Raw genomic sequence first — 6076 nt, 5'->3', positions numbered from 1 at the left:
CTTATTTATTGTTGTTTTTTTGTTGTCAAATGTTTTTTATCCACAGATGAGTCTCAATAATGTTTTTGTGAAGTCCCTCTTTCTTTCATGCCATTGTTTATCAGGTGTAGCCGTGTAAACCTATTTGACAGGGACCCACATTTTCTCTCCAGCCTCATTGAGCTTTCTATTTCACACACAGGTGCTCAAACAGACTCAACGAGGAAGGTACATTTGTACCTCAAATAAAGTGCTTTGCCTTTAACAGTTAAAGGTTACATTTCACTCCAAAATCAAAGTTTGTCAGATGTTTTGATACCTTAAAAGTAGTGTCCTAGGTCGTTGATTTCAACAGAACATCTGTTTTGTACATCCCACTATAAGCCACATTCCAAAATGAATGGAAAAGATAAGCACCATTCAATTTGCTGTGCTTACCTTTTCAATTTATTTGGGTTTGACGCATATTTTTATTTGACCTTTAACTAGGCAAGTCAGATAAGAACAAATTCTTATTTACAATGACGGCCTATCCCGGACGACGCTGGGCCAATTGTGCGCTTCCCTATGGGACTCCCCATCACGGCCGGATGTGATTCAGCCTGGATTCAAACCAGGGACTGTAGGGATGCCTCTTGCACTGAAATGCAGTGCCTTAAACCACTGTGTCACTCGGGAGCCAATATAGCTAGAGGGTTGTGAATTCATCCTGACTTTAGACAAACTTTGAGGCCTGAAGACATGACAAGTTTATTTTGGAGTGTAATGTCCCTTTAACACAACATTGATATGATGATTTTACAGTGGTGGAAGCCAAGCATCACATATCAGTTTTCACAGTGATACCTCATCAAGTAAAATGTCCTTCATGTTCTTCTCTGACTACTCCAAGATGGTGCTGTAAACTTTATTCATGTTGTAGCGTGTAGCCATTTGTCATGCAGCTAGCGTCAATGAAAAAGCCATTGGTGTTGCAGTGTATCAGTGCAGGCCACTGATACCATTTCCTCACTTTTTTATACATTGTGATCAATCAATCAGTCATATATCACAAAGCTCTGACCTCAATCCCATTGAAAATTTGTGGGCAGAACTGAAAAACCGTGTGCAAGCAAGGAGGACTTACATACCTGACTCAGTTACACCAGCTCTGTCAGGAGGAATGGGCCAAAATTCACCCCTTATTGTGGGAAGCTTGTGGAAGGCTACTCGAAACGTTTGACCCAAGTTAAGCAATTCAAAGGCAATGCTACCAAATAGTTATTGAGTGTATGTAAACTTCTGACCCATTGGGAATGTAATGAAAGAAATAAAAACTTAAATAAATCATTCCCCCTACCATCAATCCATCAATCAAATGTATTTATAAAGTCCTTCTTACATCAGCTGATGTCACAAAGTGCTGTACAGAAACCCAGCCTAAAACCCCAAACAGCAAGCAATGCAGGTGTAGACGCACGGTGGCTAGGAAAAACTCCCTAGAAAGGCCAGAACCTAGGAAGAAACCTAGAGAGGAACCAGGCTATGAGGGTGGCCAGTCCTTTTCTGGCTGTGCCGGGTGGAGGTTATAACAGAACATGGCCAAGATGTTCAAATGTTCATAGATGACCAGCAGGGTCAAATAATAATAATCACAGTGGTTGTAGAGGGTGCAACAGCACCTCAGGAGGAAATGTCAGTTGGCTTTTCATAGCCGATCATTCAGAGTATCTCCACCTCTCCTGCTGTCTCTAGTAGAGGTCAACCGATTAATCGGAATGGCCGATTAATTAGGGCCGATTTCAAATTTTCGTAACAATCGGAAATCTGTGTTTTTGTATGCCGATTTTGCCGATTTATCAAAATATATATTTTTTCAACTTTATTTAACGAGGCAAGTCAGTTAAGAACACATTCTTATTTTCAATGACGTCCTAGGAACGGTGGGTTAACTGCCTTGTTCAGGGGCAGAACGACAGATTTTTACCTTGTCAGCTCAGGGATTCAATCTTGCAACCTTACGGTTAACTAGTCCAACTCTCTAACCACCTGCCTCACGAGGAGCCTGCCTGTTACGCGAATGCAGTAAGAAGCCAAGGTAAGTTGCTGGCTAGCATTAAACTTATCTTATAAAAAACAATCAATCATAATCACTAGTTATAACTACACATGGTTGATGAAATTACTAGTTTATCAAGCGTGTCCTGCGTTGCATATAATCGATGCGGTGCGCATTCACGAAAAAGGACTGTCGTTTCTCCAACGTGTACCTAACCATAAACATCAATGCCTTTCTTAAAATCAATACACAGAAGTATATATTTTCAAACCTGCATATTTAGCTAAAAGAAAGGTTAGCAGGCAATATTAACCAGGTGAAATTGTCACTTCTCTTGCGTTCATTGCACGCGAGGTCAGGGTAAATGCAACAGTTTGGGCCGCCTCGCTCATTGCTAATTTGCCAGAATTTTACGTAATTGTGACATAACACTGAAGGTTGTGCAATGTAACAGCAATATTTAGACTTAGGGATGCCATCCGTTAGAAAAAATACGGAACGGTTCCGTATTTCACTGAAAGAATAAACGTTTTGTTTTCAAAATGATCGTTTCCGGATTCTACCATATTAATGACCTAAGGCTCATATTTCTGTGTGTTATTATGTTATAATTAAGTCTATGATTTGATAGAGCAGTCTGACTGAGCGATGGTAGGCACCAGCAGGCTCTTAAGCATTCATTCAAACAGCACTTTCTTGTGTTTTGCCAGCAGCTCTTCGCAATGCTTCAAGAATTGCGCTGTTTATGACTTCAAGTCTATCAACTCCCGAGATTAGGCTGGTGTAACCGATGTGAAGTGGCTAGCTAGTTAGCGGGGTGCGCGCTATTAGCGTTTCAAACGTCACTCGCTCTGAGACTTAGTTGTTCCCCTTGCTCTGCATGGGTAACGCTGCTCCCAGAGTGGCTGTTGTCGATGTGTTCCTAGTTCGAGCCCAGGTAGTGAGGGGAGAGGGATGGAAGCTATACTGTTACACTGGCAGTACTAAAGTGCCTATAAGAACATCCCATAGTCAAAGGTATATGAAATACAAATGGTATAGAGGAATAGTCCTATAATAATTACAACCTAAAACTTCTTACCTGGGAATATTGAAGACTCATGTTAACCTTTCATATGTTCTCATGTTCTGAGCAAGGAACTGAAACGTTAGATTTCTTACATGGCACATATTGCACTTTTACTTTCTTCTCCAACACTTTGTTTTTGCATTATTTAAAGGAAATTGAACATGTTTCATTATTTATTTTTTGCTTTTTTATTTAACCAGGTAGGCCAGTTGAGAACACCTTTATTTAACCAGGTAGGCTAGTTGAGAACACCTTTATTTAACCAGGTAGGCCAGTTGAGAACACCTTTATTTAACCAGGTAGGCTAGTTGAGAACACCTTTATTTAACCAGGTAGGCCAGTTGAGAACACCTGTATTTAACCAGGTAGGCTAGTTGAGAACACCTTTATTTAACCAGGTAGGCAAGTTGAGAACACCTTTATTTCACCAGGTAGGCTAGTTGAGAACACCTTTATTTAACCAGGTAGGCAAGTTGAGAACACCTTTATTTAACCAGGTAGGCTAGTTGAGAACACCTTTATTTAACCAGGTAGGCTAGCTGAGAACAAGTTCTCATTTGCAACTGCAACCTGGCCAAGATAAAGCAAAGCAGTGTGACACAGACAACAACACAGAGTTACACATGGAGTAAACAATAAACAAATCAATGACACAGTAGAAAAAAGAAAGTCTATATACAGTGTGTGCAAAAGGCATGAGGAGGTAGGCAATAAATAGGCTTTCGGAAAGAATAGTTACAATTTGGCAGATTAACACTGGAGTGATAAATGAGCAGATGATGTTGTACAAGTAGAGATACTGGTGTGCAAAAGAGCAGAAAAGTAAATAAAATAAAAACAGTATGGGGATGAGGTAGATAGATTTGGTGGGCTATTTACAGATGGACTATGTACAGCTGCAGCGATCGGTTAGCTGATCAGATAGTTGATGTTTAAAGTTGATGAGGGAAATAAAAGTCTCCAATTTAAGCGATTTTTGCAATTCGTTCCAGTCACTGGCAGCAGAGAACTGGAAAGAAAGGCGGCCAAATGAGGTGTTGGCTTTGGGGATGATCAGTGAGATATACCTGCTGGACGTGTGCTACGGGTGAGTGTTGTTATCTTGACCATTGAACTGAGATAAGGCAGAGCTTTACCTAGCATAGACTAATAGATGACCTGGAGCCAGTGGGTCTGGCAACGAATATGTAGTGAGGGCCAGCCGACTAGAGCATATAGGTCGTAGTGGTGGGTGGTATAAGGTGATTTGGTAACTAAACGGATGGCACTGTGATAGACTGCATCCAGTTTGCTGAGTAGAGTGTTGGAAGCTATTTTGTAGATGACATCGCCGAAGTCGAGGATCGGTAGGATAGTCAGTTTTACTAGGGTAAGTTTGGCGGCGCGAGTGAAGGAGACTTTGTTGCGAAATAGAAAGCCGATTCTAGATTTGATTTTTGATTGGAGATGTTTAATATGAGTCTGGAAGGAGAATTTGAGGCTAAATTGATTTGATTGATGTATTATATTAAGTTAAAATAAGTGTTCATTCAGATTTGCTGTAATTGTCTTTATTACAAATAAATAAATAACGGCCGATTAATCGCTATTGGCTTTTTTTGGTCCTACAATAATCGGTATCGGCGTTGAAAAATCATAATTGGTCGACCTCTAGTCTCTAGAGAGTTGAAAACAGCAGGTCTGGGACAGGTAGCAAGTCCGGTGAACAGGTCAGAGTTCCATAGCCGCAGGCAGAACTATACTGCCTAGATCGAGGCACAGACACGGTCTCAATGGGGATAGCTGAGCTGACTACACTGACTGTGCTAGTGGCAGTGGAACTCCAAATATATTAGACTGACCCAAGCCCTCAGACACAAACTATTGCAGCATAAATACTGGAGGCTGAGACAGGAGGGGTCGGGAGACACTGTGGCCCTGTCCGACGATACCCCCGGACAGGGCAAAACAGGCAGGATATAACCCCCCCCTAATTTGCCAACGCACAGCCCCCACACCACTAGAGGGATATCTTCAACCACCAACTTACCATCCTGAGACAAAGCCGAGTATAGCCCACGAAGATCTCCCCCACGGCACGAACCCAAGGGGGGTGCCAACCCAGACAGGAAGATCACGTCAGTGACTCAACCCCCTCAAGTGGCGCACCCCTCCTAGGGATGGCATGGAAGAGCACCAGTAAGCCAGTGACTCAGCCCCTGTAATAGGGTTTGAGGCAGAGATTCCCAGTGGAGCGAGGGTTACCAGCCAGGCAGGGACAGCAAAGGCAGTTCATTGCTCCAGTGCCTTTCCATTCACCTTCACACTCCCGGGCCAGACTACACTCAATCATAGGACCTACTGAAGAGATGAGTCTTCAATAAAGACTTAAAGGTCGAGACCGAGTCTGCGTCTCTCACATTCCACCATTCCATAAAAATGGAGCTCTATAGGAGAAAGCCCTGCCTCCAAATTCTAGGGACAGTAGGGAGGCCTGCTTATTGTGATCGTAGCGTATGTGTAGGTATGTATGGTAGGCGCAAGCCCATGTAATGCTTTGTAAGTTAGCAGTAAAACCTTGAAATCAGCTCTAGGCTTAACAGGAAGCCAGTGTAGAGAGGCTAGCACTGGAGTAATATGATAAAATACATTTGGTTCTAGTCAAGATTCTAGTAGCCGTGCTCAGCACTAACTGGAGTTTATTTAGTTCTTTATCCGGGTAGCCGGAATGTAGACCATTGTAGTAGTCTAACCTAGAAGTGACAACAGCATGGATTCATTTTTCTGCATAATTTTTGGACAGAATGTTTCTGATTTTTGCAATGTTACATAGATGGAAAAAGCTGTCCTTGAAACAGTTATGATATGTTCATCAAAAGAGAGATCAGGGTCTAGAGTAACGCCAAGGTCCTTCAGAGTTTTAATTGATACAACAGTACAACCATCAAGATTAATTGTCAGATTCAACAGAAGATCTCTTTATTTCTTGGGACCCAGAACTAGCATCTCTG

The sequence above is a fragment of the Oncorhynchus kisutch genome, linkage group LG29, assembly GCF_002021735.2.
Source record: "Oncorhynchus kisutch isolate 150728-3 linkage group LG29, Okis_V2, whole genome shotgun sequence".
NCBI lineage: Eukaryota > Metazoa > Chordata > Actinopteri > Salmoniformes > Salmonidae > Oncorhynchus > Oncorhynchus kisutch.
The sequence above is the reverse complement of the archived record's forward strand: the minus strand, read 5'-3'. Positions refer to the sequence as shown.